The sequence below is a fragment of the Zalophus californianus genome, chromosome 15 (genome assembly GCF_009762305.2).
Source record: "Zalophus californianus isolate mZalCal1 chromosome 15, mZalCal1.pri.v2, whole genome shotgun sequence".
Lineage (NCBI taxonomy): Eukaryota > Metazoa > Chordata > Mammalia > Carnivora > Otariidae > Zalophus > Zalophus californianus.
This window is the reverse complement of record NC_045609.1, coordinates 15,664,010-15,690,544: the sequence shown is the minus strand read 5'-3', so window position 1 is coordinate 15,690,544 and position 26,535 is coordinate 15,664,010. Positions and strand designations below refer to the sequence as shown.

The window sequence follows — 26,535 nt, the reverse complement described above, 5'->3', positions numbered from 1 at the left end:
AATTAAAAACAAAACAAAACAAAACAAAACAAAACACCATTCATGGGACACAGAAGCCCAAATTTAAAACTCTAAGCAGTGGTTTGGGGTATGGGTGGGGGGCAGGCTCACCTCAGCAGGGAGAATAGCAGGCTCCAAGGCTCCAGCTCGCTCGACCAGGAGCAAGAACCTACAAGAGAGGAAAGAGACCCAGTTCAGACTCACAGAAAAACTCTAGGTCAGCAGTTTTTAAAGCACGGTCTGAGGGCGCCCAGGGGTTCCCAAGGCCCTTCCAGGGGTCTACCAGGTTCAATCCACTCTCACAGCAAAACACATCATTTCCCTTCTCCACGCTCCTCTCACCAGGACACAGTGGACTCTTCTAGAAGCTGAGTAACACGTCACAGTGCATATGGCTTGCAAGTCTAGCTGTCTTCTCTTAAGCCACATATTACAGAGATTTGCAAAACTGTAAAACAATGCCGTTCTGCTCATTAATGTTTTGTTGTTGTTTTAGAAAAAAGTGATTTTCATAAAACATGTTATTTATAATAAAAGGCAAAGGGCTTACTGCCATTTTTAGTTAATTAGTAACTATTTTTAAACGCCTCAATTTTAATCCTAGCCACATAGTAAAAAGCTCTCTGGGACCCTCAATAAGTTTTGCAGATGTCAAGGGGGGCGGGGTCTAAGACCAAAATTTTGACAACTGCTAATCTAGGTGTCGATTTTGGGTACTAACTTCTGTTAAAACTGCATCTGCTTTTAATAATAACGGGAGCAGACAATATTGGATACGCGGCGCTAAGTACCAAGCGCTCCACTAGACACTTTCCATGTGATTTCCAAATCCACAATCACTGAAAAACAAAATCAGTCTTTTCTGCTTCCCGGCTGAGGAGACTGGTCCTCTAAGACATTGATTATTTGCGCAAAGTGAATCACACAGGACAGGGTGTGAACTCAAGTCAGTCCAGCTCCTCAAATCATGATCTTTTGCTACATCATTTCTAAAAACAGTAAGTAAAAGAATTTCTGCAAACTGAACTGCAGCCAGGTGCACTAAGGACCACACTCCTTCCTGACATCCTGCAGAATAAACACACGACAATGCACAGCTTGGATGAAATGGCAACAATGTGGCTTCTCTAAATCCTGCCAGGGTCCTGCACTCTGCTCCCTACAAAAGACAGACCCCAGGGGTGCCTGGGTGGCTCAGTTGTTAGGCATCTGGCTCAGGTCATGATCCCAGGGTCCTGGGATCGAGCCCCACATCCGGCTCCCTGCTCCGCAGGAAGCCTGCTTCTCCCTCTCCCACTCCCCCTGCTTGTGTTCCCTCTCTGTCAAAAAATAAAATCTTCAAAAAAAAAAAAAAAAAAAAAGACAGACCCCAGTAAGTGGGGTGTGCCGGGACAGCAGGGTCTATGCCTATGGTCCCGGCACAGTATTAACAGTGCCCCTTTCACATTGAATGGTGATCAATTACAGGGCCACATACCAACAAGGCAATGATTGGCCTTGGCTTTAGAAAGCCCACCTTTCTCAGTCTGTCTCCATTTTTATGAGGCATTGAAAACAGCGGATGAAACGTTACTATTATGAGTCCCTCAACTGGCTGAACTCAAGATTAAGTGCACCAGCAAGGGAGGGGAAGGACATTCTCACTGACTTAACTTAGAGCCAATATAACCAATTCGAAGCTTAAAAATCTAAAAGAACAGTATGGAGAATCCCTCAAAAAACTTAAACACAGAATTACCATAGGATCTAGTGATTCCATTTCTGGGTATATACCCAAGAGAATTGGAAGCCGGGTTTTGAAGATGTATTTATTTATTTATTTGAGAGAGAGGGAGAGCACACACAAGCAGGGGGAGCAGGAGAGGGAGAGGCAGACCTCCCGCTGAGTTGTCGATGTGGGGCTCGATCCCAGGACCCCGGGATCATGACCTGAGCCGAAGGCAGATGCTTAATGACTGAGCCACCCAGGCGCCCCGAAAGCATGGTTTTGAAAAGACAGTCATACACCCATGTTCATAGTAGCATTATTCACAATAGCTAAAAGGTGGAAGCAACCCGTGTCCATCACCAGTGACTGGAGAAACAAAATGTGGTAAATCTCTACAACGGCATATCACTCAGCTTTAAAAATTAGGGAATTACAACACATTTTACAACATGGATGAACCCTGAAGACACGGTGCTAAGTGAAATAAATCAGTCACAAAAGGATAATACTATAGGATTCCACTTCTACGAGGTACCTACAATAATCCACTTCATAGAGACAGGAAGTAGAGTGGTGGTTGCCAGGGGTGGGGAAGAGAATGGGGAGTTAGTGTTTAATGAGTTCAAAATCTCTGTTTGGGAAGATGAAAAGTCTCTAGAGACAGATAGTTGCACAACATATGGGTATACCTAATGCCACTGAACTACTACACATTTAAAAATTATATTATGTATAGTTAACACACATACACACACACACCAGAGTGCGTTATCAAAAGATTTCCCAACATTAATCAGAAAAAGAACATGTTATTGGGCATCTTACGTCATTGTTTCAATCTTCACTAGTTTATTAAGTCCAACCAACCATTCGTTCACTCTTGTCATGTTCATGACACCTCTCAGGTGAAAAAGAGTCTCCAGACAGAGCTGGAACACCAGAGATCCAGACATAGCACCGAAATGCAACCTGGAAAGGCCTACATAGGAGACACAACGGTACTATAAATGATAAATGTTTCTTGCACACAAAGCATGAACCTGTGCAATTAAAAAAAAAAAAAAACTGAGTCCTCTGAAGTATCAGTATTTTTCAAAGTCTTAGGAACCCATTATTTTTTCTCTAAAGAGGCTTTCTGGTTTCCTACATTTTTTTTTAATGCTGATATATTATAAAACCCTCAACTGTAATTCATGAAATAAGTCTTTAAAAAGTCCTACTGATTAAACAGTTTGTGTTTCACGACTGAGTACTTTGTGGTTAATTTCTCTTCTCCAGCAGAGACCCTTTAAATGATGTTGTAATGTCCCCGACACAATGAACACAACTCTGTAAAAGGCACTTTTCCTTCCTTTGATACAGCAAACATCCTGTAAACAATCCATGCCCCCACTCATTCAACCAACTGCCTTTGTTTACCGACAGGAAAAGAAAGGACAAATCTTCCAAGTGGCACTGGGAGCTCCAGAGTTCGCTTCATTTCCTATGAAGCAGGTGGTTTATACAAGGCAACTGGCTATTGTCTTTTGCCTTGTTTTTGCTTTCAGGAAGAAAATTACTGAGCTTTCAGCAGAGCCTCAATGCTCTCAAACAGCAGAACTTGGGACTGCGGGCTGTCTTGCAGAGAGAGGGTCGGGGAAAGGCAAGATGCTCTCCTGTTCCCTGGTCCATTGCTGAGAGGGGGACGACTCACACTTCAATAGGGAGCTCTGCCAGAAAACCAGATTTGCAGGCAAAGAGAGGCCTGGCCTTTGTTCTTACCAGCAGGTTCTTCAGCTGCTTTCCCAGTGACACGGGGTTCTGAGAAAGTGAAGGCAAATATTTACTTTCCACTGAGAAGAATAAAAATATTCCACCCAGCTCAAAGTCATTATTTCTCCAATGTTAGGACAGGCTTGCCAGTATTCAGGAAAAGCACCAGAGAAAGGCTAAATCTGTTTTTGTTTTTTATTTTAAAAATAAAAATTCCTTTCCAAATAATGACATGTTTCCAGGAGGCAAAGTCCTAAACACCGATTTCTGGCCTTGCACCTGTGAACTCTGGCAACGTGCGCAAGAAATACCTGCCTGTAACCACCGCCCCCCCGCAAGCTGGGCCAACAGGCCGGCCACAATTGCTGTACCTAATCTAGGAACCATCGCCACATCCTCTGCATCATCATTAGGTCCAGGGGTGCACAGCTAGAATCCTAACCCAGACCTCACCTGCTCCAAAAGGAGACTACACATTTCAGGAGACAGTTCCTCTAGAAGAGAGTAACTGAATGTGGAATCGGCACCAGATTTAAACAGCTAGTCAGTTCCTAGAGAGAGTTTGGGATCACGGAGGATTCTGTAGATGAACGTCATCTGCTCCAGGAAATGCATTTTGGAAGCCAGTGCACCTGTCACGCCCAGCGTTCAACAGCACTGACCGCTCACCCGCACTTGTCATCAGGCTTTACCATCTCCACCAGTTGCACAGAGACACCCAGAGACTGAGGGGTCTCTGTTAACTGTTTTCAGTCCATTTAAAGGTCTGTTTTTACGCAGGCGTCTAAATCACAGTCAAAATGTCAGCTCAAGCCTCAAGCAAATGACCGACCACTCTATACAGTCTGTTTGCGCTGTGAATCAGGTCAGGTAAAACTCTCAACATGGGTGGTAATGTGGTTTCACTGCAGACATTTCATTTGTGATTTCAGGGAGGCATGATGCGCTACGTCACTCAGGTGGGGCTTTTTTGCGGGGGGAGTTTGGTGGCTGTTATATATATATATATTTTTTTAATTTATCGTAAGAACACTTATCAGGAGACTTACCCTCTTAACAAATGTTTCAGCGCACGATACAGTATTATTAACTTAATAGGCACAGAGTTGTACAGCAGACCTCTAGAATTTATCCATCTTACATAACAGCAACTTTATACCTCTTGAACAGCAACTCCCCTTTTGCCCCCTGCCCAGACCCTAGCAACCACCACTCCACTCTCTGTTCCTATGGGTCTGATTATTTTTAGATACCTCATGTGAGTAGAATCATGTGGCATTTGTCCTACTGTGACTAGTTTATTTCACTAAGTATAATGTCCCACAACTTCATCCTTCTCACATACGGGCAGGATTTCCTTCTTGTTTAAGGCTGAATGATATTCCTTTGTATATATAATCTGGCATTCTTTTTAAGTCTGGTAGAAATCAGAAGGGCTCTGCCAACAGAGTCCCTTCAAAGTTATTTCAACATTCAATAAATATTTACTCAGCACCTCCAGCATCCAAACTCTTCACTAAACGTTGTCCATATTAAGACATAGGTCTTGTCACCTAAAGCTTACTGCCTAATGGAGGGAGCCAGCCTTAACACAGGAAAAGTGGAACGGAGCATCAATGGGGTGCGGTGGATGAAATCTCTAATAGGGTACCATTGGGGCACCAGGGAGGGGGAGGAGAAATTTCACCTGGGAAGAGAGAGGCGGGTAACCAAAGGTTTCCTATAGCAGGTAGCACTGGAGTAGTTGAACCACGGCGAAGGGGTGAGGAGTAGCAGGGAGAGTCCCATTCTCTCACATCTTATCAGCACGGTACATACCTATTCAACTTTCAGATAGGCCTCCTCTCCCCCATCCCTGGCCCAGGGTGAATCAAGAAGAATCTAGGACCTGGATGGCTCCCCGTAGCTTACAGAACATTCCATCGGCCCCCTACAACACCATACCACCGCCAATATCCCACGAGCCCTAAGACACTGATACCTCTTAAGCGTGTTCACCAGCCCTCCAACACCACACCCCACAGAGCAGCCCATCAGCCCTCCAACACTGCTTTCATATCGAGAATCCAGAATCTAGGAGGGTGGGCGCGGGTCCACCCTACATATCCAGCACTGCGCACTGTGCTCTGCACTTCAAAAGCACCCCATCAATATTTCCCAAAGAATGAAGGAAGAAGAGAGGGATAAAGGGAAAGAGGGAGAAGGGGAAAGGGGGGAAAGAGGAAGGAGAAAAGACTGGCTTTCTGTTGAGACTTGAAAGCCGCAGAGAATGAGACCAGGGGAGGCCAGCACGTGCAGAGCAGACAATACACATCTGCTGGAAGAAAGAACACTGGCATTTCTAACCGGAATTCCCATGGAAGAGGCTGAGTCATGTGAAATTGCCACTGGGCTGCCATTTTTGACCTACAAAGGCAGTAAGGTCGTGTGATGCAGCCTAACACATGATCCTCCTCAGTGAGTTTAGTTAAGCTCCTTCCATGCCTCTCCATGCTTAGCTCATGCCTATCTCTATAATCGACCACTTACTTTGGTACCATGCTAGCTTTACCCATTCTCTCGGGCCCAAATAGCCAGCTGCCGCATCAATGTCCCACCAGCACCTCTCACTCAACATGCAAAAAGCTGAGCTCCCATCCTTCCCGCCAAATCTCCCCCTCAACCCATGCTCCGTACCTCAGCTGCCCGTTCTGTTCTCCCTGCAGGAGCCTTCTTCTGCTGCCATGACCCATGATAGCTGCAGCGCCTGTCTGCCCGGCACACCTTGCCCACACTCCCTTCTTCTTGCTCCTGTGAGGAACCTTCCCTGCCCCCTACGTAATGCTGTCCACCGGGCACCTCGGGGCACAGCATCCCCTCATCCTCACAGGTGCCTAGTTCAGTGTCCAGAACCAAAGCACGGTCATCCACATCTTCCCTGGATAACACAGGGATCTGGGGAGGGAAAAGCTCCGTTTCAGCTGAGAGTGCTAAGCCAGGAGGACGTGAGCTCGGACTACTGGCTGCCATCACACAGAGAGAGTGACGTGAAGGACTCAGCACAGCAGAGTCAAGATCCAGAGGAATAGTCTCTGTGGCCATGTTAGAGCCCCTGGACCTGACAAAGCCTAAAGCATGCTACTTCCTAGATGCCTCAGTTACCTGAGCATTACCTTTCCTTTTTTGCTTAAGGTTGGGTTTCTGTCATTCGTAACCAGATGGATTTACCTGTGCAAAACAGTCCGTACATAACTTAAACCTCAAAATAGCCTTCAAATATCTAAGATGGCCTCAGTCAGAGAGTCAATAGGATCTTTCCCAAATAAATAAGCGCTAGACTTCCCATCACCCAAAATACCAGCATCCTTCATGGCCTCAGTGAAAGGCCTTCACTCCAACAAAACTTTCTCAGACATTTCCAGACGAAAAAAGTTTTAAAGAAAAACTTCCTAGACAGCGTCTCTTGCTCTCTGCTACCCCCCAAGACCAATCCTCACACCTTTTGTTCTGACATTCGTCAGTCAGTCTCAAAGATGATGATTTATTTACAGATGTCTGCCACCTTCAATCAGGAATTCTTCATGAGCAGAGACCTAAGGCTTAATAGGTAATCAATACACAGTTGGTGAAATGCATCATCCTAAGCAGGCAAGCTTCTCGTATTCGGAAACAACGGCTGGTGATGATGCCACAATTAATTCCAAGTCTGCAGCCCTTTTCCATAAATTTATTACATTATTTTTTTCTTGAACTTCTAAGAGTAACTAAATTTCCATGACTGTTGAGACGTCCTTGATGTGGCAGAGGAAACACTCTGGGCTCTTTCAGTATTTCCCACAAACAAGGTAAGAAGGACTCCTGGGAACCAGTACGCCCTTGCTCAATTGAGCTAGAAAGCTTTAACTACTCCTCAGTGACCACAAAGTCCAAACTCGAAACCAAGGCAACCAAGCACCGGCGGTCTGTCCAGCCGCCTCTTCCAGAGCCTTTTGCCCTGCCATACTCACTCACACACCCAGTGGTTTTCAGACTCACTTCAGTGGAGGGTAGAGCAGCAAAAAGTCATGATATTTTCCAGTGAACACCCCCCCTCCTCTACCCAGTGTGTAACACATGATGAATAATGATATAATTTTAGCATGAGAACAGGGAACATTTTTATTAGCAGAAAGATGTGCCTGGTGGAGTCACGTGCATCACCACAAGCACACCTATCCAGGAAAAAAAAATGTTGAACTTGGCACACGCAGTTGATACATGTCCTTCCATTCACTAGCCTGCTTTAATTATCGGCATGGAGACAAGCAAAACTTAACGAGTAAGAAAGTATCATTCCTTAATGTGGTGGTTTGTTATCTTAAGAGCTGAAGGCTGATCCAACCTTAGGAGCACCCATGATCCAATGGAGTGCACTCGGAAACCCATGGTATCCTACATTCTCTACAGGTTGAACAAAGTTCTGATGTAACAATGTTATGAGGCCATTTTAAGATTGGGGGATCCTCTATTATACACCCGAAATAGTGTTCATTAAGTCAATCAAGAAAAGAAAGTTTAAAACATACTTCAGAAATTTAAGTAGATTCCCTATTTTCAGGGTAGCTGCTCATAGCAACCATAATAAACTTCAGAAATCTAAATTGACACAGACGCCTACTGGTGTCCATAAAAGGTAACATGCCCCGACTAAGAACCTTGCTAGTAGTGGCGTCCCTGTTTTCTGACACTGAAAGGGACAGAGCCCATGACCAGATGCATTTCTTGAGTCATCCTTAAGTATCACTTACACAAAATGCAAGATGAAAATCTATGATAGGCCGGGTAAGCCAGACAGAAGAAAAAGAAGAAAACTGAGAAAGGGAAAATTGTTTTTGTCTGCTGTAGGCTTGACCACATCCGGAACAGAAGAAAGGAATCTTGACTGTGCAAAGTTACATAATATCTATGCTGTCACCTTTGGGGTGGGGGGGAGGGGGAGGAGTATCCCAGCTGATATATATCAACCATTTACTAAGAAGTAAGGGTGCATTTCATTTATGCCCCATTATTTCACTTTCTTCAGATTTTGAACAATTATGTATCTACTCAACTGAGACATAGATCTTTCTTTTATATACATCAATGTAGAAAAGGCAAAGCTGAGGGGCCTGGGCTGCTCAGTCGGTTAAGCTTCTGACTCTTGATTTTGGCCTGGGTCACGAGCTCAGGGTTGTGAGATCAAGCCCCGTGTTGGACTCCACACTAGGCATGGAGTCTGCTTGAGATTCTCTCTCTCCCTCTGCCCCTCCCGTGATTGTGCTCCCTCTCTCTCACTCTCGCTAAAAAAATAAAATAATAAAAAAATTAAAAAATAAAAAAAAGCAAAGCTAACTTCTGTAACTGATACACAACGTAGGGAAAAATTACAAGGAGGCCATGTGAAGTTTAATAAGAGAATAACCTTTACCCATCCGTTTAGGTTATCAGCCATATTCAAGAAAACACGGGTTCCATCAGTTTTCTCGGTACCAGTGTATTAGACCTTTAGGTGACAGTCCTAAAAATAAAATCAGTATCCTAGTCTAGAGGCTACTGTTGATTTTCTTTTTTTTTTTTTTTTTTTTTTTTTTTTTTAAAGATTTTATTTATTTATTTGAGAGAGAGAGAGAATGAGAGATAGAAAGCACGAGAGGGAAGAGGGTCAGAGGGAGAAGCAGACTCCCTGCTGAGCAGGAAGCCCGATGTGGGACTCGATCCCGGGACTCCAGGATCATGACCTGAGCTGAAGGAAGTCGTTTAACCAACTGAGCCACCCAGGCGCCCTACTGTTGATTTTCTAGCTGAGTTCCCCTTATACCCCAGTGAAAGAAGATATTTTACAACCTCATCTCTGGCAGTGGTCATCCGGCCACCACAGAAAAACGTGGGCCTCGGTATACAAAGCAGAGATGAAGAGGTGCAGTCTCTAAGTCAGGGGTAAGAATGAGACGGGCCAAAGGTCAGGAACTTTGCAAAAGTAGAAACTGACCAAAGAAGAAGAATCTCCTCCAATGTCCTCTCTCTTCCCCCCCCCTTCCTATCTCCCTCGCCCTCCAAAAGTCTTCCTACCCCCAAGAAGGGGCCCACAGTTTGACCCCTGCAGCTGTGGGCACACAACACAAGGGTACAGAAGGACAGAAGTGAAACCGCATAAAGAGAACAAAGGAGGAAGAAAGTCTGCCTGGAACAGTCTTTCTCCATCACAAAGTTCTCTTAATCTGAACCACCTAAGACGGAAAAGGCAGAGTGAAGAAGAGGCAGGGAAGGCGTGCTGATACCGAACATGCAAATCTCAGGGCTTCTAGAAACAGACAGAAAACAAAGATGCAGGCTGGTAGTAATACTGCTCCTGACTTGCAAAGGCTCCATAAATGCCTCTTGAACTGAATGAAAGATTTCACAGGCTCCAAAGTAAGGAAAGCGTGATGAGCAAGACTAGAAAGGTAGGACCTCTGATCAGTAAAAATAATATCAGCAATAAAAAGAAAGCTAGAGAACAGAGTTGGAATGGTATTTCGAAACAAAAGGCCAACATGAAAAGAAGATAATATTTACTTAGCTTGGCTTCATCGGCTATTCCAGAAAAATCCCACATGAAAGCAAAACACCAAGCCTGGGCTCACCCCCCTCAAGACCTTGTGTGTTTCCTGCGCCCGCTTTGTTACCTTCTCAATGACCCCACCGGTCTATCTGGTCACAGTGAAGTCAATTAAAAAGACAGTCATAAAACAGAATGTCTAGGCTCCTCTCATCTACATCTTCGGGAGCAGACGTCCAATAAGGTATTTATTAATATTTTATCAGACATTTTCATTTTACCCAGACCGGCACATCGTCTCCAGAATGCCTCCACAACTGGGGATTCCTAATGCGAAGAGCAATTGAAGGAAACCTCAACTGTTCTCAACAGGCCCTAAGGGGCCCACTCCAGCCTGGGGAGTCCACGTTCACTGGAGAGTCCCTCGTCCCATTCCACAAAATCAGAAAACTCAAGAGAAAAATAAAATGGGGCAAAGTATCCACGCGTGAGTCCCCCATTAACCAGACTGACTCAATTTCTAAAAACAAAAACAAAAACAAAGGCAGCCATTCTCACCCACAAAGTATAAATCCGTCCTCACTGTCGCCCAGATAAATTTCCACTCAGGAAGAAGAAAGAAAAGCACCAGCAGCAATGACAAGGTGTCCCTCCAGGCACAAAAACCTTTCTCTTCTGGAGCCACCAGAAGAAGAACTCACGTGGGATGCTTCATACGTACAAAACAAAAACAACTGCCGAACCACCTCGCCACGATGCAAAGCATGAGGACAACGGGAGCGAATGACACACTCTCATCAAGAGCGGATCCATTTCACAACCGACTCCATGCGGCCCTTGTCATCTGACATGTAATCATGGAAAACATGGGCTTTCTTAAGCTGACGTCAACTTGCAGTTCTGATTGCTGGAGTGTTCTGCACAGCGGGGGACAGGGACCTCCACAGAACGGGAGACAGCCCTACAAGGGCCAGGGCAGCTAAGGACGAAGACAGTGGCCAGAGCATCCACCATGCAGCATGGGATGGGAGGGACTGGGCAGCCATATCCCACAACTTTTTAATTACCTTTATAACACAAGGAAAGCTTGATGAACGTGACTGTTAAAAAACCCACTGAATTTGTAAGCCCATGACTCTTGATCTAGGTATTCAAACTACAACACGGATTTCTTGAGTCACATCCCAGGCTGTAGACACTCAGGACACAGGGGCTAACATCCACCCCACCCCCCCAACGAAAGTTCCACGCTCCGGTAACTCACTTGACCTCTGGCCTGCCCCATGTCTGGGGTCCGTTTCTGTACCATCCGCACAAACCAAGTCTAGCTCCTGTTTCCCTAAGCACCTTCCCCATCCGTCTGAAAGCAATGGTTCTCAAACGTGTGAACCGTGGAGGCCCTCTAGTCCCTGAGGCTCTTCAGTTGCATCTGGGAGGTCAGACTACATTCATAATAATTCTAAGACCCTGTCTGCCTGTTGTACTGTGTCGTAGAAATGCGACAATGTGTAAAACTGCCTGGGCCTTAGGGCGAAGCAAGGCAGGAATCGTGCCACACATGGCAGTTAAGTAAGTAGATAAATAAAATAATAAAAACTAAAGATAGGTAGATAAGATGATTTCAGTTAATGTCCTGGATGAAGAAGCAAAAGTAATGAATCGTATTAAATCTGGGCCTGGAGCACGTACTCTCTGCCGCCCTGTGGGACGGAACGGGGAGCACGCAGAACCCCCGCTGCTGCATGCGTTGCACGGGAAAGCACCCCTAAGACAGAGCATGAGGTGCACAAGCCGCTTTGTTCACACAACACGGCCTTGTACCTCAGAGAGTGATACACACACTCCAGCTCTCCGGACATGGCTGTGTGCTAGACACTTTCCAGGAAAGGGACAACACGGGCCCGCTTTCAAGGAAAGCAGCTGACACACGGATGAGAGCCCAGCTTCTGTGCAAATAAACTTTTTGAAAACGTGTACACCCCTGTGCACCGTGAAGGTGACAACTTCCCTATATTTAAAGGTTCTTCTAATTGGTGACATGATTTTTTTTTTTTTAATTGCAAGATAAAATGTAACAACACTTGGGGAGATTTTCCAAATGACCGATGCAGGATCTTTAAAACCATACACAGAACAGAGTTTTAAAAGTTCATCTGTATGGTTTCAGAATCCACATCTCAACCAACCTTTAAGAAACCACCACTTGTTTAGTCCTAGTATCAAAGAAGAAGATCCACAAATAGCTAAAAACAAATTGAAACACTCCCGTTCCCACCCTTTTCCCACCCACATATCTGTGGGAGGCTGGATTTTCATCATACATGGCAACCGGAACAACGTTCACATCAGAACGGATGCAGATGCAAAGATGAGAACCCAGCTGTCTTCCATTATGCCAGATATTAAAGGCAGTTTTATGGTATAAAAAAATTACAAAACACTTCTTAGGGGCACCTGGGTGGCTCAGTTGGTTAAAAGTATGCCTCCGGCTCAGGTCATGTTCTCAGGGTCCTGGGATGGAGCCCCACATCGGGCTTCCAGCTCGGCAGCAGGCCTGCTTCTCCCTCTCCCTCTGCTCCTCCCCCCAACTCTGCTCTCTCTCTCTCACTCTATCGCAAATAAATAAATAAAATGTTTAAAACAAAACAACAACAAAAGAAACCCAAAACACTTCCTAATAAGGTTTCTTTGGGTTTGGAAAATGGTAACTTTTGATAAAAATAGTATTTATGTTAACATGAATTCATTAGTTTTAATAATTTTTTAACTCTCTTGGTTTTTATTTTTAATATAATAAACATCACTAGATATAACCACATAAACAAAGCTCTCTGGAGTCCTCAATAAGTTTTAAGAGTGTACAAAAGTCCCGAGACTAAAACACTCAAGAACCACTGTCTTAAAAAGGAACATTTCGATGGCAACTCCCACAGGGAAACAGATGTGAGAAATAAAGCAAGTAAGCTAACGTTTCTTAATCATCAGATGACAATGCAAAAAGCAGGTCCATCTTCACTCCTTAAGCCAAATATACATCTATAGAGTCTTCTCTTTAAGGACAAATGGTTAAAGTATTTAAACATTTGGGTCTCCATTAATCTATAAATTTCCCAAACGACTAGTCTTGTGTGACACTACAGTAACACTGTATGTAAATTCACCCAATTAGCTCACTGAGACTTGTACATTCTCCCAAATTCACTAACATCCACTGCATTGTCTTTTGCCACCATTGGCTGAGAGACTTCCCACTGAATTACTGATTTTCTGCCAATTAATTACCATAGCAAGATTCTGGGCTTATCTCTACAGAAATTATCTTTTTCCTGTCTCACTGTTTCTTGTACCCTTTGGAGTCTGTTGGGGAATCAAAATAATTGGAAGCCTTAAGATGAGATCCTGAATTCTAAAAATATCCTTGGCATAACTTACACACAACCCAGTTGTCCGAAACTTAAATGGACAAAGACCTATTTTTCACTGGATTACAGACTTTGATGCTTTTCGCTTAGATCTTCCCTCAATTCTGTCAGTTCAACAACTTCCCTATATGGATCTGAGAATAAATCAGTTGTGCTGAACCCAGGCGGAGACTAATAAGCACATTCACGTCTATACTCTCAATTCATAAAAGCGGCATGCTTGACCGTACAAAGAAAAATAAAAAAAAAAACAAAAAATTCTCATTATTTATGAGAAAGCATGGAAATCTAAGAGAAGAAAAAATAGGGTCTAATTCCCAAAGTAATAGGTGCACAGCTAAATGGACACCGCTGCAGCAACTCCTACATCACCCACTCTAGGATTTAGACTCCACAGCAAAACAGGGAGCTCACCTCTGTCTCAAGCAAAGGCTTCCGGAATCTGCTGGGCCTCCACAGCCCACCTGAATGTACGTGCAACCCTGTCCCCTGGCTTGGAACTCCATCTTTCCCATCCTCTCTCCCACCAGGGAAACAAGACACCTACACACCTCAGGAGAACAGGCATGGGAGAGGCCATCGTCCTCATCTCCCCGTTTCCACACACTCTCCCCTCTGTCTCAGGGGCGGGGCAGGAAAGGGGGGGGGCTACCAGGCAGGCTATTTAAAGCCTCCAGAATTCATCTCAAGAATATCCACTATGACTTTTCTTGGTTGCTCTAAAATGCGGGTGTCACCGATCTGAACAGTGAGATTCAAGAAGGCTCTATTTTCAGGCACAGCTTCAGTCTGGAGAAAGCAAACAAATTAAGCCAAAGTGTAAATACAAAAGAAGGAGAAAGAGAAGAAAGAAATTTAACTCAGCCATAGCACTGACATTAACAAGGCTGCTGGAGGAAGAAAGACACTTTGAGTTTATATACCTTCTTTTCTGGAAAGAGGAAGATACAGAGAAAAAAACACAATGGACTTGGTATCAGATGTGGCTTTGGACCCCAGCCTCACCCCCTGGAGCACAGAGCACGGGACCCCACCCACAGGACCTGCCAGGAAGGGGGAATCAGCCCCACCTTCCTCCTATACCCAAACCCGCACAAAACGGAAAAACTGGCGCTGCGCTGAAAGAGAGTAAGATCTTCCAACTCACAGCAGACCAAAATCACCGCATCAAACGGCAAACTCATTAATGTGCACGAGACAAAGGAAACTGGGATAGAGAAGCAATCCTTTAAGGAGAGAACTGAAATTCATCAACGAAAACACAGATAACACCAACAGGGAGGTCTGTGCTTTGTCAGACTCTCCTCGGTACAGTTTGGAACAAACAAAAGGTACTAAACCTTGAGTAAGCGAAGGTCTGCTTAAAGGAAAAGCTGGAAAGTCAGAACACGGCTCGTCTAGAGGTGTGGGTTGGGGTTCCGGGGAGAACGGCAGGGTATTCCCCGTGCCTCCGCCCCCCCCACCCCGCTGAAGGCATCACCTCGAATGGGAATCATGAGAACACGGTCAAGTGTATGTGAATGGAAAGACTTAAGTGAAACAAAAATGAGTAACTCTGCCTCTTACACAAACGTTTCACTTGTGATTCTCTACCTCCCTGACCAGACTGGAAAATAATTCAACTGTTTATACTTCAGGGAGGGGGTTTAAAAAAAAATGAGTAGGGAAATGTTCCACATGGGTCAGCAGGGGACTGGAATCAATCCTGTAACATGTGGACTATAAGCAGGGCTGTGTGGACTGTCCCCCAGGTCTGCCCAGGGTGCAGGGGAGCAGGCGGGCCAGGTGGGGTCCGGGTGGGGGGTGGCGCCCGGCGCGCCGAGCGCACCAGACAGGACAGCGGGGGGTGCGGGGGACCTGCCGGGCAGACCGTCCCAGGCCAGCTGCCCCTTGCCAGGATGCTGGGATGCGTGTGGCCAGCTGTGTCTTCAGGCAGAGATTGGCTTAACCTTTAACCTGGAACTGCTTAACTGTCTAGCACCTTTGCCTCTGGTCTTGTTTTTGTCTTGAAGCTCTCCCTGTTGGCCTCCTGATGCAGTTTACCCACTGACGTGGCTTTCTGGTCTCCCTCGTGAGGCCACAATAAGACAGAGACTAGGAGAGTCAAAAAGATAGGGCGCCTTCTGGAAATGAGGGGCCTTGTGCCCAACAACTCCTCACCAAGTGGCCGGGAAACAGGCATCCTTTCTCCTAAACAGCTGAGGGGACAGGGCTACACATCCCACTGATGCTTGCACAGGAGGAACTAAAGTCATTTCTCACGTTTCAGTCTTTAAATTTACTAGAACATGCTGGGCGCCTGGGTGGCTCAGTTGGTTAAGCGACTGCCTTCGGCTCAGGTCATGATCCTGGAGTCCTGGGATCGAGTCCCGCATCGGGCTCCCCGCTCAGCGGGGAGTCTGCTTCTCCCTCTGACCCTCTTCCTTCTCGTGCTCTGTATCTCTCATTCTCTCTCTCTCTCAAATAAATAAATAAAATCTTAAAAAAATAAAAATAAAAAAATAAATTTACTAGAATATGCTAAGCCTCTCACTTTAAGAAAATTAAAAACCCAGTAGAAATGGTACCACTTGCCACCAGGGCCACACCCATGGGCGCCTCCAGTGGGACAGTCCTCCTGACCCCGCGCACCGAGCCCATCCCTTCTTTCCTGCTCCTCGCTGGTGACACGGGTGACCAGGATCAGGGGAAAAGATTATCTATTTCCACTAGTCTTCCACTGAAAATAAACCACCAGAGAAAGGGAAGGAAAAGAAGAATGCAAAATTATCAATTCTCAGACACACACACACACACACACACACACACACACACACACACACACTCACACTCTTAGAGGCTGTCTGATAGCAAGAGGAATATTTAGCACAGACATTTGCAGACACTTACTGTCTGAATTAAAATGGGAAGCAGCAGAGATAGGAGTCACTGAATAATTAGCAGTGACGACAGTTTTACTCTGCAATCTGCCAGATACAATTACTTTCGCTCCATCTCCGGAGGTAAACACATCTAAACTGGTAGAGCTGAATGGGACCACCTGCCACTTGTTTTTTAAAGGTTCTTCATTGCGGGATATGCTTGTGGCCACCTAAAATGTTCACGTCTGAAAAAAAAAAAAAAGAGTCATGTTCTATTATAAATTATGACTGCTAGTATTGAATCAAAATAACTTCTGGTTTACATGTGAAAATCAAACAAGAGCTGATTTATCAAGCTGTCTATCCAATGGTGGCCCAAAGGCTTTAGAAGGACGGAGAAGAACTTCCTGAATCATCCAGGAAAGGCATGTGGCTGTTAACCAAAAACTTGGTAAACTGCTAAGCTTTCTAGAATTAAAAAAATATATTTTTTTCAGAACCTTTCCTTAAAGACCTTCAAAAACTAGCAACAAGACTAATTTCTTACTATCAAATAGAAAGGAACACTAGTATTTCAAACTTTGGTGTATCCTTTCTATATGTTCACCATGCAAGAAAGAACCCTGCAGTGAAAATGGCTTTTCTCTCCCTTAAATCCTACACTGCATTCTTTTCTGTTGCACAACTCAAAAAACAGAAGGGGGGGAAATTCTTTGTAAGTAATGAAGAAGGTCAGCCCCTTCCCCACAAGAGATTCTCAAAGGACAGTAAGCCCAACTGAGGGCTTGGACATAGGCAGGTAAATCCAAATTCTTTAGGAAACTCAGACACCAGCTGCAAAATGAATCCAAAGAATGTCTTTTCAGGGGCTGCATAAATTATTACATTTCCTAACAAACACACACTTCCTAACAAACACAAAAACAACACAGAGAGAAAAACAAGAAAATATTTTCTCTGAGAGTTCTAAGTCAAATACTCTACTCCCACACCAAGATGCCTTTAAAATGTTAAATTATCTGGTCAAACTCCTGCCTAACAGTCAAGAAATATTCACTGGCTTAATGGGCCCTGTTTACAGTGTCCTTGCTGTGGCCAGAGACAGGGGCTGGAGGCAAGGAGCCAGCCCCAGTCAGCCCCACCGACACCGCAGGCTGCTTGCATTCAGCCTATGCGCCAACACCAACCCACTTTTCCAGATATTCCTGAACGTTAAGTGGGCTATTAACTAGAGCTGTTCCTTTTAAGACCCGACATAAAGACTACATTACCTAAAAACTAAAAAAAAAAAAAAAAAAAAAAAAAAATATATGTAGCTCTGTAGAATAAGGCATTCTGAAACAACTCTCAGGAAAGATTTACTGTCTCTAGGGTGCTTTTCATAAAATGATTTATTATGGTTTCGCTAAAATGATTAGAGACAAACGTTCCAAAATATCTATAAAACGTTGCTAGGCATCTTGAAAGTTAGCAAAGTGGCAAGAATTTTCCAACAAGTTGTCAAAATAAAATGAAAAGAGAGAGATTCTCAGCAACACAGAGAACAAAATAAAGATAACCCATTAAAAAAAAAAATCCTCCTGTGAAATAAGCAATATTCACAGAGCTATGATGAAGGTCTTTAGAAAAGTTGACTTGTAGCAGGCAAGCAGTTGGACCACCTGGCCTAAGGGATGTTTATTCTCTGTGGATACACCAAGAGCAGAGACCCTGCCTGGGCAGGCCCAGGCTGGCTCTTCTGGATGGTCAATGTTAACCCACACAGGCAAGCTCAGGCCCCTCACACAGCTCCACTCCGCTGCTCCCAGGGGTTGGAGCTCTGACCCTCTAGCCTCCTGTCTCCCAGGAGACTGGTCCCAGCCCCGATACTTCTTAAAGCACTTTCCGCCTCCCATCTTTCAGTGACCTCATTCTCATCCCCCCTCCCAGCTAACACAGACTTGTCGGGCATGACTCCAATTCCACCTGATAACAGAAAACACAAATATAAAACAGGAACTCAAGGAGAGGGGAAAGGAAAATGTAGCTAGAGCTACAAAGTGGTTAAGGCCCGTGATGGCGGAGAAGGAGCAGTGAATGAAAGTGAGCAGCTGGTCCTGGGAAGAGAGTAAAAACACAAGGAGAAGTTGAGTCAGAGGGGCTGGTGCCAAAGATGAAACATCAAGGGAGACACTGGCTAACATCCAGAGGGGCCCTGGCAGGGATTCCTCATAACCTCACTTTATGCCCCTAATCATCCATTCCAATAGCTCTGTCTGGAGCAACTGTGACCGTATAATTTTGTTCCAGAAAGTTCCATCTTCATTCTCTCTCTGGGAGAAACACCTTGGCCCAGCACTAAAGGGAGTCATTCTGTTCTTTCCCCAGTCTCGCTGTAAGCATTCCCTTTAAGGTTTTAGGAACATCGGTAGGCTCCAGTGTTCCCTAAAGCCTCTCCCCCAAGCCAACCACACTAAATGGCCTGAGTCTCCCAAATTTGAAGGCTTTTTCTGAGATCTGGTCAGAATCTCTCCTGATTCTAAAACCATTTGACTTGTCTAAAAATTCCAAGTCCTGGAAATCAGAAAGAGTGCCAATAACCCCAAAAGCTCAAAGGGGAAGAACAGTGCTCCCGAGCTCCCCCAGGCTGTCCTGATTCTAGGTGAGGGCCTTAACCCAGAACAGGTGCAGGTGGTCTTGGCCACGGCCTCGTGTTACAATCTCCTGAAGAGCCTTCGGGAAGTCTGGGCACCTAGGCCCCTCCCTTTGGATTAAATCAGAACCTCTGGGGTGGGGCCCGGGCATGCGTCATTTTTCAAATGTTCCCCCCATGATTCTCATGTGCGGACAAGTCAGAGAAGACTCTTACTGAACTCTAGCGAAGGCTCTCATACTGGAGATCAGGAACAGCTAACATGATCCGAGCCGGTTCCTCCTGAGCAATTACAGTGCCCTTTGTAGGCATCACCTCATTTACAACCTTCAACTGCCCTGATCAGTGGTCCACTGGCGAGGGAGGGTGGAGCTGGGCCTCCATGTCTCTCTTGTCAACTATTCCCTTTTCATTCATGCAAAAAATACTTACTCCCACCTCAGGTAATTTCCAGTCCGAAGAGCACAAAGCCATGGGGGCAGTGAAGGTCTTACTCTAATCAACTGGCTAAAAAACAAACAAACAAACAAAAACCGTAAAGGAGAAAAATGTCAACGTCTGAGTCCCTAACCACAGTTAAAGGTCTAGCAAAAAGTTTCAACCTGAGCCGAGCTCCCTCCAGCCCCCCAAGCCCCCTGTGAAGGGAGCGAGGAGCAAGGACATGCGAAGGTCGGTGGCCCACCACTCAACCACTGCTGTCGCTGGGCGGATCTGGACTCTTTTCAGCTGTCGCCTTCCTCACAAAGGACAGAAGGCTTGGGGACTGGACACTTTCTCCCAGCGCACTAATCTCATTCCATCCAGCTCTAACTGGGCTTGAGGTCTGCAAAGTCATCCTTTGTGCTCCCTCCGACAACAGGGGTTTTCAGAATCCTGACTTTCGTATAAGCTGTCTAAATTAACTTTTCACGAAGTCGGGCTAGGGGAGACACTATGGGTTGACTTCCAGGTAGCCTTAGAATTAGAGTCTCTGTGGCGAAATGACCATTTTCTTCCAATCAATATGCTCTTCAAAAAAAGGAAAAGTTGACTTTTGGAGACATTTGAAATTTGACCTTTATTCCTTTAAAAATTTCAAAGGCAAAAAAAAAAAAAATCCCACTTTCATTATGAAGTCATCATGCAATGCTAGCTTAGAGGATCAACGGGGTCCACAAACAGTAACAAACCAAATGTTAACTAGGCGAGAATATTAATCCTGTCTTCCACAAGGGCTGACAATTACCTGGTAAGTTCTACGGCTGGGAAAGAAGTAAGTGGCTTCCCTCACTGTCCCCACAACTGCTTTGCTCGAGTCAGGCAGTCCATACTGAGCGTTCTGGGGTCCCTGCTCCCCTGTGCTCATCCCTCTTCCCTCACAAAAACCACCCAAGGCAAGAGCACTGCACTGGAAGAGTCTCTCCCAACACTCCCGTGACTACGGGAAAACGGTCCCATATATGACACAATTCCAAACTGACAATGACACCAGTTCCTATTTTGCTGAAAGAACCTCAAAGTGCAGGCTCAATCAAAGCATAGCACAACTGAGCCCCAAATCACAGGCAAGGAAGGATCCTAACATGATTTTCAGGTCACTGAAATTACTGAAGCGAATATGAAAAAAATTTAGAGTTTGTTCCTGAAAAATAAAACCATTCCTGGTTCAATTTTTTTTTTTTTTTTTTTGGTCAACTAATATATTCTAAAATACCCATGTTCCAATGGAGAAAGGGTACGGTACTCTGCTACTTCAATTCAACGAATCACCTATAAAAGCATGATCTTTCTATCTGGAGAGGCAACAGTTTATGGTTTCGATATTAAAATGAGCACTAGAGAGAAGAGCAGTAAGAATATAAGAAGCCTACTGATACTGAGAATTTCACTTCCCAAAAGGACACGGCAACAGAATATTGTTGAGTTTGTGAATGCGGCTCACATTAAAATATAGCATCTAGGGGCGCCTGGGTGGCTCAGTCGTTGGGCGTCTGCCTTCGGCTCGGGTCATGATCCCAGGGTCCTGGGATCGAGTCCCGCATCGGGCTCCCTGCTCCGCGGGAAGCCTGCTTCTCCCTCTCCTACTCCCCCTGCTTGTGTTCCCTCTCTCACTGTGTCTCTCTCTGTCAAATAAATAAATAAAATCTTTAAAAAAAAAAAAAAATATAGCATCTATACCAACGCGCCGCCCCCCCCCCGACACACACACACAACTAGGGTACCAGAATTTACGCATGGTTGGTTTATCTGAAAGTCAGTTATTAAAATATATTAGAAACACTTGGAATTTAAAAGACATACCCCTGGGGCACGTGGGTGGCTCACTTGGTTGAGCATTCAACTCTTGGTTTCAGCTCAGGTCGTGAGCTCGGGGTCCTGAGATCGAGCCCCATGTCAGGCTCCACACCAGGCATGGAGCCTGCTTAAGATTCTCTTTCTCCCTCTCCCTCTGCCCCTCCCCAGCTTGTATCCACTCACTCTCTCTTGCTCTCTCTCTTTAAAATAAATAAATAAGTAAATAAATAAATAAATAAATAAAGTAAAAAATAAAAGACCACAGAAATGTGCTGACTGCCTAGCGTGTCTAAGAACGTGCTGGAAAATAAGGCAGCAACAGTAAGACAGCCGCGTGGCGTCTCCCTCCCCCAGCAGAGCAGGCCGACTGACAGGAAGGGAGGCCATCCTCCAGGCCTGGTGGAGAGGACACAGATGCTCAGGGAGGATGGAGCGGGGTCCCAGGCACCTGAAACAACACTTCAGAAATGCAAATAAACACCTCATTTAAAAAATCTGGTTCAAGGGTAGGGATGAGACCCTCTGTACTTTGCTTATTTTGAAGAATCAGTGGTAGGAGCAGTGAAAAAAATTCCATGGAGTACATTTTGTGAAGGAGCACATTTCTGAAGTCATAAGTAAGTTGATTCAGGTTCTAACCCTTTGCTGTACACAAGCAGACAGAAATGCATCTGTTATATGAGTGAGAAAAGGCTGTATGCTAACTGAGCAGGCTTTTTAAACCCTTTAAAAATACTCAGCACATAAACTTGCGTTTGAGCTTGCCAGTGGTTTTTGTTGTTGTTGTTAATGTGTGTTCTCTCTCAGATTTTCTAATGTGTGCTGTGAGTAACTCAAGAAGACCAGTTCCTTTTGGGTTCCTTATTTGATTTACTTAATTATATATTAAGTACATTCTAACATTGCAAACATTACCATAAGTGGGTAAAAGTGAAATTGGTCTTCTGAAAATGTGTCCTGTGCTTTTAAGTTCCACAAATACAAAGTACATTCATTTTCACAAAAACTCAGTATCATTTCTAAACCAGAAGCGTTTTTTCTTGTGCTAACAATGATATAAGAAGGAAAAGTAAAGGAGTTTTTTTCTGCTTAAAAATATATAGTTATTTGATTTCTAGCTACATTAAAAATAAAGTATGGTTTCAAACTGGAAAAAAAAAAATCTGCTTCCTGCATGAAGATCTTTACGGCGGCTCGATGTTCTTAAAGCAAGGTACACCTGCATGTGAGTTGCAGGCTGCTCCAAAGTGGACAGAGGTTGTCCATCACTGCTCCTTCACCCTCTTGGCCTGGCTCCGAGCTCTTCCTTTTCATTCTCTGGCTCCCAAAGACCAGCTTGTTCTGTTGGGTCAATGTTCCTTTAAAAGACAGCTTGTGCCCAACTCAGAGACACCTGCTGTCCTTTGGTTCATCCAGAAGCATGAGAAATACGGTACAGACGTAAGGTGTTGAGACTGGTGAGCCAGGCAGACGAACATAGACAAACGGGCCCCGGATGCCACTCAACTCCAAAACTTGCACTTGCTGGCCTCATGGGACAAAGGCCGTGAGGGAGGTGCCTTCCCTGAGACGAGCTCATTCTCTGACTGCAAGCTGGCCTCCGCATTATCTGCCACACAAAATAAAAGACTCCCAAACCTGCGGATTCTTTGCCTGTTCATTTACATTTAATTCAACAATTGCTAATCGAGCCATTTCCTTGAGGGCCTGGGATCCATGAGATTAACAGTACTTCCCTGAGCAAATAAAGAGCATCCACTGGGTGAAGAGCAAACCAGTCACAAGCTTTAAAACCTGGACCACACCAGAACGGGTGTGGGGGTCCCGGATTTGGAACACAGAGACTGCTGCAAAGCTGCCCAGTCTATCGAAGCCAGGAGCCGCTCAACGGGTCCTACGGTGGACCTCATCCAGTGGCTGCTTCCTGACACCTTCTATCCCCCACTAACTGCACCATTTGGCAGGTGGATTCGGGATAACAGAATGCTGACGTCTTTTCGGCAAAGCTCCGCCAGTAAGAATTTTGGCCAAGGGCAATGCCTACCTGTTGCAGGAAGTTGCATCAGCTTCTGTACGCTGTCCGATCAAAAACATGTCACCCATTCTGGGGACACCCACAAGTCCATGTTGTGCGCCCATGTGCATGTGCCCACCTGGCGTGGCTCAGCAGCATGAAACAGCCGTGTTGGCCCCCAAGAGTTTCGTGAGGGTAGCCGCTCACTGCGTAACTACTTCCTCCAGGTTGGAGACAGTCCTCCCCCCGTGTCTCCCTGCTGCAGCTCTGAGCAGAGCCATGTACAACAGATCTGTGTGAGGCCGGAGCTCCGGCTAACAGGACTGGGAGCACACACAGCCAGGCTGGAGGAGGGCCGTGACGCAACCCTCGCAGGCTCGACACAAACGCACTGCTCGAACATCCTCTGCAAACCGTTCATTACTCACATATCTACCTGGCCATCTCCTGTCCAGAATAAGAAACACCTTCCTGAATGTGTGCCACTCAGACTTATCAGATGAAAAATTAGCAACGGATGGACTAACGATGAGAAAGCAAACACGTGGGCTTCGCTTGCCCACACTCAGGGCTCCCGGTGAATCACGGCCAAGAGTCTATGCCGGGGCTTACCGCCTTCTGAGGGGCACCCTTGACCCTGAACTAGCTCTGAAAGCCAGACCTTGGGCTTTGCTGGGGGCCTGCCAGGGAGGCTTGAGAAGTTTAAGCTCAGCTCTGGCAGGAGCTGTAAACATGATAACCACTTTAAGTTTTCAGACAAAGGGGCAGTCCTGGTGACCGAGTTAACAAGGAAAAAAATAATAATTTCGTTGCTTATCTGTGCTGGGCTGTATTAAGTGGAATCAAAAAGCACATTCTGAAAAGAATGTATGAAATCAATTTTTTTTTTCCAGTTACTCTCGCTTATAAGCTACTGCCCAAATCAACCCTCCCTTTTAGTTGCAATCAAGTATTTCTCACTTATTCTGGTTCCTTCAAACTTGTCAGGGCTCGATCCCCTGATCTGGGCCAACGCCTTCCCCCTGCGAAGTGGGAGTCAGGAGCACGAAGAGGTGAGGGATGAGGAGCATGGGCTGCTGTGGGGGGGGGGGGGGGTGGAGAACCGGAGTGTTGCTGTCTGAGACTGGCTTTTTCTTTCTGCCAGAGGCTGTCTGTTCAGGTAACACCCAAAGAGAGATGAGAGCCTAAATGAAAGGGCGTGCCTGTTGGATGACACGAGTGGTCAATCTCTGGGCGAGCTGTGAAGGAAGCAGGGGAACGCTGAGCTCTGCAGACACAGAACTCCCTTTCCGGGGCTGGAGACCGGCGGTCGCTACGGGAAAGAATGGAAGCCCCAGATCCAGGACACACACTACGGTCGGGCGGGCGGGCAGCGCGAGGGAAGACAATCATCTCCGCCCTCCGAGAAAGCTGGGGGTAGAAGGCTTGATAAAAATCATGCAGTCGCCAGAAACACAGCCCTTGGTTTCTAAGACAAAACTACTTCTAGTCCTCCCCAAGACATAATGTAAGTAACTTGCTTCCCGTGGCCAGGTGTGGCCACGACCAACCTCCAGGTGAAGAGAGGGATTCCACAGCCGCCCCCCACTGTACCTCTTAAGGGAAAGAATGAGTTGAGCCCAGGAGACAGGTCTGCTCAGTGGGCCTCATCTGCACCGCCAGGCTGCGGCCAGCCCCGGGCCGGACACAGGGACAGACAAGGCCTCAGATCTTACCACGGTGTGTGGTCCCGAAGTTCAAAAGCCAACCCCTAGGGCACCACACAAAGGGATAATTCAAAATGTTCTTATCAGAGAAGACCTCTTTGGTAATTAATCGTGACCCCTGAGTCCATAAGGCTTCTTGTTTTTAAGTGCCTTAAACGTATTTCTGCTAAGGGGAAAACCTGACCCATCGGACCCAGAAAAAAAAAAAATCAAGAAATAGAGATTAGTGGTATGGCTTCTCTTAAATATAACCTGGAATTTTCTTCCCCAAATGCCAAAATGTTCAAGTGAGGGAAACCCCTCAGGATAACAAATTTACTTGAATTTTGTATTTTTCACCCAGGAAGTTAAAATCGATTCTCTCAAGAATTAATACTGTCAAAAAATGGACGTCAATTAAGTCAACCCTCCTATTACTTTTGCTCTATTATAAATGATGTTGAATATTTTCTACTTCCTATTAGCAAAAACATATCATGTGAACTTGTGACAAAAATGTTGGGTATCAACTTAAAAACATGTGAGAGACAGTACGGAGTTCTTAAAGAGTTCTTTCACATGGCACCGAGATGAAGACTGTGGCCACGCCCAAGACACCCCCGCAGGTGGAGGCGGGAGCAGGAAGCACATATTGCAATGCCGTGAGCAATGTCCCTCCTGGACACAGAAGACGTGTGGGAAAGTCTGAAGAGGACGAGGAGGGGGAGGACGGCATTCCAAGCAGAGAGGAGCCGAGCAGAGCAGAACCCATCACGAGTGCAAGCTTCCAGCCTGGCGGGTAGGAGCATGTGGGGAGGGGGAGGGGAGGAGGACGGGGTGGGGGAGGGGAGGAGGGGTGGGGGAGGGGGAGGGGGAGGACGGGGTGGGGGAGGGGAGGAGGAGTGGGGGAGGGGGAGGAGGAGGACGGGGTGGGGGAGGGGAGGAGGACGACGGGGTGGGGGAGGGGAGGAGGACGACGGGGTGGGGGAGGGGAGGGGTGGGGCACTGGAGGACCTACGTGCCCAGCTGTCGGGCTCAGATTTTATCCAAACACCCAAGAGAAGGGAGAAGGTTTTTACTAAAACACTGCCTCTACGGAAAAAATGTTGGCAGCAATACAAAGGATGAGAGGGAGAGAATGAGGAGCTGGTAGCAGGGAGATTAGCTAGACAGTGATGTCCAACAGAACCTTCTGGAGTGATGAGAATGTTCCATCCATTCCAACAGCGAGGACATTCCATGTGGCTACCAAACACCTGAAATGCAGCTCATGCAGCTCATACGAATTTTTATTCGTATTTAATTTTAATTAATTTAAATTTGCCTTGCCACGTGTGGCTAGTGGCAGCCAACCTGGGCACACAGGCTAGAGAGCTATTTCAAAGTTCACAGGATGGTCTGCCTGATACATGGCAGGAACAGTGGGAAAAAGATTCAAGAGGGCTTTCTGAACCACAACTGGTGGATGCTGGTGACCAACTGGACGGATGTGGTGTGAAGGACTGAGTGAAGGTGGATCCCAAGCTTTGTCCAACCAGCAGATGAGGTCCATGTGATAGCACAGTACAGAGCAGGAGAGAGGGTAAAACACAGTTGTTGGGGCAGATAATCGATCCCAAAGGGACTTTGCAACGTATCAAGAATACCCAGAA

General features: G+C 45.8%; 1 protein-coding gene across 9 annotated transcripts in view; it reads right to left on the bottom strand.

Annotated features, from left to right (window-relative positions):
* SIPA1L2 (signal induced proliferation associated 1 like 2) overlaps nt 1-26,535 on the bottom strand; it is a 216,297-nt gene that overhangs the window by 168,191 nt on the left and 21,571 nt on the right. For 4 of the 9 annotated variants that reach the window (XM_027595910.2, XM_027595912.2, XM_027595911.2 and 1 more), the window contains exons 1-2: nt 16,307-16,496; nt 112-169 (exon numbers count right to left, since the gene is read on the bottom strand). The gene's annotated coding sequence lies outside the window, so the exon portion shown is untranslated. Of the gene's footprint in view, nt 1-111; nt 170-10,553; nt 10,600-16,306; nt 16,497-26,535 lie in introns of those variants that run through there. The other 5 variants (XM_027595907.2, XM_027595918.2, XM_027595915.2 and 2 more) reach the window with 2 other exon arrangements.